Raw genomic sequence first — 11,016 nt, 5'->3', positions numbered from 1 at the left:
CCGCCCCTCACCATTCAACTTCTCCATCTCCAAGAACCTTTCATAGACATTACCCGACCTGATGACTCATGCCCAAAAGTACATCAACGCAGAAGAAGCACAGGCATAGTTGTGGGACCAAAAAGAAAGGCTCAACAAAAAGATGAGAGATACCAAGGAGCGGAAGTCAGAAATATCAGATCGGGACCACAAAAGGCAGGATCGCCAACTCGATCATAGACCATGAACACCGCCGCCAACCTATCGGAAGTTCCAATGGTCTGAAGTTCCGATACACCATGGTCTGAAGTTCCGATGCAAATCCGTGACTGCAGTTACGTTTGATGGCCCGAGAAGATGAAAACACAAGGTAACAAGAGAAACCGAGACAAGTAGTGCAAATTCCACAGGGACCACAGCCACGACACAGGGAACTACTTCAACCTGCACAACCACATCAAAGACCTGATCAAGCGTGGGTACCTCGGCGGGCTTGTCGACAAAAGCAGAAGCCAGCACAGGAGGAATAGCACGCGGAGAATGCTTGGCCACCACCCCGAGCTCCTCCTATCGGTGTGGTCCACATGATATCAAGAGGGATCACCGTAGGAGGAGAGAGCAGCTCGAGGCGCAAGAAGTATGCACGGCTATGCGAAATCGAGAACCGAGGACACAAGAAGAAGCGCAACCAGTCAATCACCTTCACCGACGATGACCTCCGAGGAGTTCAGACCCCGCACGACGACGCCTTGGTAATCACAACCAAGGTTGCAAACTTCAAGATGCAGTGGTTTCTAGTTGATACAGGTAGCTCCGCTGATGTGCTCTTTAAGGATGCATTCGAGAAGCTCGGCATCGACAAAGAGCATGGTGGACTTCTCCGGGGAGTTCCTCTTGCCCACTGGAAGGATAACCCTTCCCCTCCTGATCGGAGACGAAGACATCACTGCGATGACCATGGTGGACTTCATTGTGGTTCGTTGCCCCTATTGTACAATGCCATCCTCAGCAGGGCAACCCTTAATGCTCTGTAGGCTATAGTCTCCACATTCCACCTCTCCATGAAGTTCCCCACCAAATACGGCATAGGGGTAACACGTGGAGACCAAAGAACTGCGCGGTAGTGCTACTTGCTCTCCTACCGAGGACCACGCCCAGCCATGGAAACATTGATGGCTGAAGCCTATGATCTTACAAGACAAGGTGAGAACACAGCACGACAAACCTATCGGAGACCTCATCCAGGTGCCACTCAACGAGAAAGACCCCAAGAGGACGGTCCAGGTCGGCTCTCTCCTAGATGACCGCCTCCGGGAAGAACTTGTGCAGCTGCTAAGGGATCACACCGACGTGTTCGCTTGGTTGGTGGCGGATATGCCGGGGATTGACCCTGAAGTCATCACACACCACCTGAATGTCGACCCTCGCTACTGACCTATCAAGCAAAAGAAGATAAGCTTCGCTACAGAATGGTGGCAAGTGATCATTGATGAAGTGTAGAAGTTGCTCGACGCCGGCTTCATTCGAGAATTCAAATACCCTGCTTAGCTAGCTGACGTGGTGATGGTGAAGAAGGCCAATGGGAAGTGGAGGGTATGCATCGACTTCACTGACCTAAACAAAGTCTGCCCTAAAGACAGCTTCCCTCTACCGAGAATCAATCAGCTTGTCGACGCAACGGCAGGGCATGAACTCCTGAGCTTCATGGATGCCTTCTTGGGGTACAACCAGATTCGAATGCACCCAAATGACTAGGAAAAAATGACTTTCATCACCGACTATGGCCTATACTGCTACAAGGTGATGCCCTTCAACCTCAAGAATGCTAGCGTCACCGATCAGCGGCTGGTGAATGAGGTATTCAAGGACCAGCTCGGCCGAAACGTAGAAGCATACATCGACGACATGCTCATGAATAGCAAGAAGGTCGAGCACCATCTTGCCGACCTAAAAGAAGTCTTCGGCACCCTCATGAAGTATAAGATGAAGTTGAACCCAACCAAATGTGCTTCCGGGGTCGGCTCCGGTAAATTCCTGGGGTTCATAGTGACACAGAGGGAGATTGAAGCGAATCTAGAAAAAATAGAAGCCATCCTTGACATGAAATCACCCCAGACTCACAAAGAAGTGTAACGACTCACCGGTAGAGTACCGCCCTCACTAGATTCATGTCCAAATCCGCGGACCAGTGTCTGCCCTTCTTCAAAGCCCTCAAGCGACCGAAGGACTTCCATTGGACCGAGGAATGCAAACAGTCCTTTCAAGAACTGAAGCAGTACTTGAGCTCGCCGCCTCTCCTCACCAAACCGAACCCAAGGGATGAGCTATTGCTCTACCTCTAGGCTGGGGACAAGGTCGTTAGCTCGGTGCTGGTTAAAGAGGAAGACCGGGTACAAAGGCCCATCAACTACACCAGCAAGGTCCTCAGCGACACAGAAACCCGATAATCTAACTTTGAAAAAATGGCCTAGCCCTGGTCACCTCGACCAGAAAGCTCAGGCCATATTTCCAGGCCCACAACATTCAAGTGCTCACAGACCAGCCCCTCAAGCAAGTACTCCAAAGGCCGAAAGCATCTGGCCGCCTAATCAAATGGAGCATAGAGCTGAGTGAGTTCGACATCAAGTACGCACCCCGTCTCGCGATCAAGGCCCAGTCCCTAGCAGACTTCATTGCCGAATGCACGTTCACTACCGAGGATCCGGCCCCGCCGCCACAAGTATGGACTCTGCACGTGAATGGCTCATCAAATCAGCAAGGCAGCAGGGCCGGCCTCATCCTCCTTGTTCAGGTCAAATGGGTCGATGATTTGACTGCCTGAATCAACGAATCATTGGCCAAGTCAACAATTTTTAAAAAATGAATGGTTGAAGGGTGAAACAGAACCGATTGCCTAAATGATTTTTGGGCAAAAAGGTGGTTCAACCATCTAAATTGACGGTGGTTCCAAAACTATGATGAGCAATACTATAGGACTCAAAATGGGTGGAAAATTAAGAAGAGTTTAATTGGACAGATATCATGCACTTGATGCAAGTAATGGACCCTTCTCTTTCTCTTTTGACTGACCCCTTTCTACCATTTTATTGGAACACATCTTTTTACTTGATGCAAGTGATTGTACACTTCTCTTCTACCGACCCCTTTCTAGCTAGTTTCCACCATTTATTGATAGCTTTTCACTTTTGATACGTCCCTTTTGAGGGCTAGCTATATATCCCCCTTAATTTGAATAACCTGTTCAACATGAATGCAAAGTAAATTTTGCTATCGTTTTTATTCTAACCTCTTCACTTTTTGCACTTTTTTATGAACTTTAATAATAGTGTGCAACTAAAAAAATAGGGAAAATTATAGCTAGAGTTGGCTGTACATTTAAATTTACGCTAAAGATTGTTTAGAAACCAATAAACTCTGACAACTGGCTATACTTTTCAAATTATAAAAGCCCCTGCCATGTCATCGAAGGCTTATGTGGCTGTTGCCAACATGAGACTCTTAATCCATGTTAGACACATCAAAAAATTTATACCAAAATCAAAACATTTATCTCTCGATCCCTCTGCTTCTCGATCTCCCACTCCCTTTTTGTCTCACTTCCTCTGTCACTCCCACTCTTTTAACTTTGGTCTACAGCCAAATCAAAATCTCTCTCTCTCTCTCTCTCTCTCTCTCTGTAGATCTCTCATTCTCCCTCAATCTCTAACGTTCTCCCAAAATCTTTCTCCTGCTCCCTCCCTTGTTGTTTTTTATTTTTCATAGAAACTTATATAGTTATTAATCAAACCGTATAAGTTATAAGTTAGTAAAGGGACCAACAACTTGTACAATCAAGTTATAAATTTCTATCAAGTTGGTGTAAATTTCACAGCTAAGAGTTTCTTGTGAATTTTTATCAATTTGAGTTGAGGGAGTTAGAAGCATACCAAGTTGGTCTTATGTTCTTTAATACGGTTATTTAATACCATATAAGTGTGTAAGAAAAATTAAAAGAAAAAGAATTGAGAAAGGGAACGGGAAAGAAACTGGGAGAGAACGATAGAGATTGAAGGAGAAAGAGAGATCAACCGAGAAAGAAAATGAGGGAGAATGAGAGATTAAACGAGAAACAAAATGAGAAAGATTGAGGGAGAACAATAGATTGACAGAGTGGGAGAGAACGAGAAAGATTGACCGAGAGAACGTAAAACCCTTTTCTCAAATCACACAGTTGTTGAGCAGGGAGAGACAACTGTGAGAGTGAGAGAGTGGGAGGGAGATCGAAAGACAGAGGGAGTGGGAGAAAAAGTGAAAACCTTTTTTATTTTCAAATAATCCATGATGTGTCCAACATGGATCAAGAGTCTCATGTTGGCAACAGTCACATAAGCCTCTGATGACATGGCAGGGTTTTTATAATTTGAAATGTATAACTGGTTGTCAAAGTTTTGTTGGTTTCTAAACCAACCTGCAGCGTCATTTTAAATGTTGAGCCAGCTATGACTATAATACAATATGCAGTAAATACGTAATCGGACTTATGACTTGTAAACTACACAAACCACGGTTCAATTGGATTCCCAACTGCTTTTGTTATTTACAAATTATAAACAAAATACATAGAGAATAAAATTTTGAACATAAAAAAATTACGGGAGTTATTGCAATGGTCCAACCATTGATTTGAGATAGGGGTGATCATTCTTAACCCGACCCGTTTTAACCCGCAATATTACACACAATACAAATAAGTTTTATTTTATTTTATTTGTGATATATTCAATATATAAATATTATAAAATGGCATATATAATATTATATATATATATATATATATCTTTGTAGCTATACACATTATAATACATGTTTTATACATATATTATGTGCATTACACAAATTAAATATAATATATTTAAAGTCATAGGCCCAATGCCCAGCCCAGGCCTGGGCTATCTCTCTTATCATAGGTGCTAAACTTGGCCCAGGCCCAGCCTGACCCATGATCACCCCTAGTTTGAGATAATCATTTGATCCCAATGTTTCATTTATTTACTTCTTATCCATCGTCATCATCATCCATATCTTAGCCCAACTATATGAGATAGACAATATGAATCCTGTTTCGACAATCTGTTCTATGAGCATATAAAGATAAATCAACATCCATATCATATCATGAGAGTTTGGCAAAAATTTCTTGTGTAATCTCTAGCCGTTTAGATAAGAAAGGCTGGAGTTGGAGGTGCCTGCACCCCAAAATTAAGATATAATAAGGCTATGATAATATATGCATTTGCACAAAATTTTTGTTGGTATATATATGCTTGATCAAGCTGATTCCATCACTCAAGAAAGATTTGACTATTCCATCAGTACTAAAAATATATGGGAACATTCTATGGAGATACTTCAATTGACCAGCAGGATCTCTGGGATGCAAATATTTCAAGTCCCCATCAAAGGTCCCTTATCAGTGCAACATTTATTAGCAATCTGTTTGGCATGGCTGTGCAAAATCAAAATGACTTACTTCAGACAACACTCATCATCATCTTGATGACAAAATGTTAAATGGAGATTATTATCAACATGAACCTTTGTATTGGTTTTTCTGTCTTTCCCTTTTTTTTCCTACCTTTTCGTTCAAACCAAACATAGCCTAAAAGTTATAGGTTATCCCTACATTTGGTGATCAAACCTTTTCAATGACTAGTCCTTGATTATCTCTTTTACATCTTACTAAGAGGAGTAGAGTTTGTCAGTCAGTGCAAAAGGTGGTCGAATCAGTCATCATCAACTCGTTCTAACAATAGGATCTTGTGGAGCTCACTTGCTTGGCAAGGTACAGCTGCTAGAACACCCTTCTGATCAAATCCAAACTCTCGTTTCGCTTCTTCCAGCAGCTTAATGAATTCAGGATTGTCAAGATAGCTCAATGCAATAAAGAACTTGTTTGGTTCGGCATCATATCACCTGTTGTGAACACTGCAAAATTCCCCTCCTTCACATCTCCAATCTTGTCTTCCCGTCTTGATAGGGAAAAGACACCTCTCTGCAGCTTCTTCACTGTGTGCTTGAGCCTAACTCTGGTTGATGCTTCTTAGCTGATGCTTAGTGTTTCTTGAGTCACTGGGAGATCGAAAACAATGTAGATGGAGAAGAATAAGATTTTGGTGAACAGTAGTGTTCACACCATGTCAGAATATTTATCAAGTACTCATTGAACGTACGTGCCTACTATATTGTGTCTTTTAGTCTTGGCCTCCTACTACTTTGTATGCCAGCTTGTCACAGATGATATGTCTCTCTTTTTAGGTTGTGTTTGGTTGCAATGCAAATAAATTTGCACTGCTGCAAAACTATGGCAGTGCAAATTATTTGAATGTAAATTCTGACCTATTTTATTTCAAAATTTAGTTAATTTTGTTTGATTGCAATACAAATGAAGTAAATTAAGACATGGAGCAGAATAAAGTAAAACCCAAAATAAAATTAAATGAGAATTTGCATTTTGTTTTTCATTTGCACTCCTATGCATTTATACTAATACAAGTAAATTTACACTGCAATCAAACTCAGCCTTAGGGCCATCACCCAATTTGCATCCCTATGAATTGAAGAAGCATGAATATAGGAAGAGGAGGAGATGCAGAAGGATAGGCCTTGGATACTTCAAGTAGTAAAATTTGAAGAACTTATGAGTTCTGGTTTGTGAATTACGAAAATTATTCCAGTTCTCTGTTTATTTCCGCCTAACCTTGCTAGTTGTAATCTCATGACTTGTCATGGGTATTTGGCCACTAGCCTCTACCAAAGGTCGTATCCCCAGATAAATTGTGAGCCCTCAGATCTGTACTACAACCCACGTACTATTGTGCAAGGAAAAAGGAAAACATAAAATTTCATTAATTAAATAAGTTATATTCTACTTCAGCCGCAGGTACATGCATGAATCGGTCATTTAGATTGGGAATACCATAACTGGATTTTGTACTAAGATCATGAGAAAACATGAAAGGGATCAATGCTTCCTTAGAAAGTTGGAAAAGGACTACTGATGGCACTTGGGTCTTAGTGTTCGGTGGTGAAGGAAATTTCTTGTGAGGTCAAGCCATTTGGCTAAGAAGCTGGAGATGAACCACCCCTTGAAGCTAGGTCGGTAGTTAAGTCTAGCCATTTGGATAAGAAGCTAGCTGGAGATGAACAACCCCTTTGAGGCGCATGCCTGGCAAAGATAGATGGTTCAGATAATGGTGAATGAATTCATATATATAAACGAGAGATCTTTTCTAGGTAAAGTTGTGATCATAGGGGTGCCCACATTCAAGAAATATTAATTTCACCAATAAATTCAATTTCTGTTTGTATTCTCTTTGGTGGTCAATACTCACTTATTTACCTAAATATAATTAAGTATTATAGCAATGTTGTACTACAAATTTGGAAAGATTTTGGTGCTAGTTCAACCCTCATGAGATATCCAAAGCCATTTGTCTAACCCTAGAGGGGGGAGGGGATAGACTAAATATATAGGCCTGACTACTTTTGACTTAATAATATTGAAGGTCACGGATTAGCTGAACTTGATGGCTGTGTTAGGGGCTGAGTAATCAATAATAATATAATGGCCCACGTCAGCCAGATATTGAGTGGTTGTGGGGCATATACGCTTTATGGGGTGGCATAATTGGTTATTGTTGCTGTTAAATATGAAGTCGAGGGCAACAATGTAATTTCTAGTGTTCAAGGTCAATGGGTCCAACCTGCTGAGAGAACAAATACGTCAGAGGCCTCGAGAGGTATCTCAGGGGTGGAGACTCTAATGGTCAAGTTAGCCGATAGTTGTGAGGGGTCGGACCAAGAAAGAGATGAGATTTAGAGCTTAAGTTCCATTGTGTGTTTACCTCAATGTGGGAGCCCATTTTTATAGTCAGAGCTGCCTGAGAAGAGGAGTAGTTGGGAGTAGGTGGCAACGGTTGGTAGTGGTTGGTGATGGATGGTCAGGATACATCAGGCCAATGCCACGTATCAGGGTCCACAAGATGGCCGAGATATGTCTGACCAACGTCGTGTGCACTACAAAAAAATAAGGCTTTTGGCGACATTAGACAAATGTCACCAAAACCGCTACAAACGTCGTGGAAATCTTCTCGCGATGTTTGTGCAAATGTCGCATCTATAAAAGTCTGGAAAGATTTCGGTGATGTTTACAGGAATTTTTAGTGACGTTTGCAAATGTCACTGAAATTAGTTCACACCTCCTTCGGGTGCACTTTTGGTGACATTTGTAAACGTCGTCAAACATTGTCATTATTTGGCGACGTTTACAAACGTCACCAAAGGTGGACAAGAAAAAAAATTTTGTCAACATTTGGCGACAAAAGTATCTAAGATAGGGCAAGGTGAAGGATCTTTTGTACTTACATAAGTATGTGCATTCAAGAGGAGTTTAGTGGTATGTACTTATTGAAGGAAGGGGCCAACGGCCTCTTCTCTCCATCTTTGTTGGTGAGACCGTCATCACGGCCATCTCTTTCCTTCCTCTTCTTGTCATTAGGCCCTCGGTTGGCATTGGCTTCTGATTCTTGGAGGCACTTGTCAGCTTTGGCCTCTTGGACGGTGATGTACTTCTAAACCTTCTTCTAGAACTCGGCTTTAGTCTTGGACAGAGTTTTGGAGATGGACCAGCTAATGGGTTTGGGCCAAAGGCCACTGATGGCCGCGTGCATAGAGACTGAGGGATCTAGGTCCTTGACCTCGAGTTCTTCTTGGTTGAACCTCTTCATATATGCTTGGAAGCTATCCCCACGCTTCTGCTTGACGGACATTAAGGAGATGACAGTTTTCTAACACTGCTAGTTGCTCATGAAATAGCCCTGAGAGAGATCTGCGAACTGTTCTCAGGAGCCGATGGAGTGTAGAGGCATTGTGAAGAACCATCGGCGTGTTGCCCCCTTGAACGTGGCTTGGAAGGCCCAACACATGAGGGCGTCGGAGTATCCGTGCAGGAGCATGAGGGCCCAGAAGCTTTCTAGGTGATCCTCAAGGTCTGTACTCCTGTCATAGGTCTCCAACATTAGGGCCTTGAAATTTGGCAAGAGGGGCTCAGAGAGAATGGAATCTACAAATGCTTCCATTCAGCTATATGAGGTAGGGCAACTGGTGGAGGCATCTCCTCGGCCCTCCTTTACCTACAAAAGTTGGTCCTGAAGGGTGCCAATTTGTGCTTGAATGTCTCCGAAGCACTAGTCGATGTAGGGCATCGTTGCTTTGGAACGATCTTAGTTCTCTTGTATGCGAGACGGGCTAGCCTTGTCCCCGGAGTGCTCGGACGCTAGCACGTCCTAAGCCTCGCAGGCACGGCAATCATTGAGGAGGTCACGGAGGTCAAAGGTTGGCAAGGGAGAGGCGTGGCGTCGACATCTTGCCCTCGGAGGGGGACTGCGGTGGCATGAGCGCCCGCCATCGTTATGGTTGGTCGCAACGCGATGGTGCTAATGGTCGTGATTCTTGCGATCGGCATGGGATCCTACGGGGTCACCCCCTCGGCTGGGGAGCTGAGGGGTCTTGGAAAGAGGCTTGCTAGCTTGTCAATTGCTGCTGTCAAAATCTAAGGGGTTGGCCCCTTTTGGGCCCCCCAAACGTTGGCTTAGCGGGGTATGGGTGGATCGCCCTCCACGTTGTCCATGGCTTCTAAGAGGGCGGCTACCCTATGGGTGGCTTCCTGTAGAACGTCCTATGTTGTCTAATTGTTGGGCTAGGTTGTCCAGTCTGCTTATGACCAGCTCGAATTGGTCGATTGTGATTAAGTTTCGGACGTTAGGGACGAGGTCTTGCTTGTCAACCATTTCGGGGGATGCTAGTCGATTAAATTAGATTAGTTTTTCTTAAGGGAAAGTTTTGAAGACGTTCCCACAGATGGCACTAATTGTTGCTACCAAATATGGAGCCAAGGGCAACAACATAATTTCTAGCATCTGAGGTCGACGGGCCCAACCTACTGAGAGAAGAGGTGTGTCAAAGGCCCTGGAGGTATCCTAGGGGCGGAGACTCCGGCGGTCAAGTTAATCGAGAATTGTGAGATGTTGGACCAAATAAGAGAGAAAACTTAGAACTTAAGTTCCAGTGTGTATTTATCTCAATCTAGGAACCCCTTTTTATAGTTAGAGTTGCATAGAAGTCCCTTTTTTCTCTCATGAATACATATAAATCCCCATAATTTATCAATATTACAAATATATCCAAATACAATATTTCTTTCAACACGCCCCCTTAAAATCAAGGTGAAAAAACCAACTTGAATTTACAAGTAATGTGTCACGTGGGGAGAACCTTGTTAATAGCCCAAGCTATGAAATTTAGACAATCATGCATTTTTTTTCAATATATCAATAGTTAGAGGTTGGGGGATATGTTGGTTAACTTCTAACACAATCCACATAAGATGCCTCTTAATTAATAAAAGGATTTCATCCTAAAGTTTGCTTTCTGCTCCTAATATACCATCTAAAAAGCATAAAAGCATCCTTTTCTGGTCCATTGATGCCACAAGACATAGAATGTTGATAAGTATTGTGCTCTGCCTGCTTATTATTATATGCATATAGGCATATAGGCTTTTGTCTACACTGAAAAGGAAGATTTTTCATTTTATTTAATTGGTTGATGATACATTGTGATGTAAGGGCAAAATAATAAGTTTCTTTTTATCAATACGACACAACTTTAGTCAATCAAGTTGATAGGGACGAAGCAGAGCAAATAGGTATCAATGGCTTCCCCAAAAGTGTAGAAAGAGAGAACATTATTCAAATATTTATTATAATTTTATGTATAACTTGTTAAAGAATAAGGGTCCGTTTGATTTTCAGGAATAGGGGTCTGGAATCAGAATTAGAATGGGCTATTTCAATTCCAACTGTTTGGTTGGATGGAATCGGAATCTCATTCTCATTCCTGCTGGAATGGCATTCTCCCATTTGAGGGAGTGGCCATTCCTGCCCCTTTCTTGGGAACGAAATCCCATTCCTGCTGATTTTAATTCACATTCTCATTCCT

Source organism: Nelumbo nucifera, chromosome 2 (assembly GCF_055504915.1).
Source record: "Nelumbo nucifera cultivar China Antique chromosome 2, China Antique-T2T, whole genome shotgun sequence".
NCBI lineage: Eukaryota > Viridiplantae > Streptophyta > Magnoliopsida > Proteales > Nelumbonaceae > Nelumbo > Nelumbo nucifera.
The sequence above is the reverse complement of the archived record's forward strand: the minus strand, read 5'-3'. Positions refer to the sequence as shown.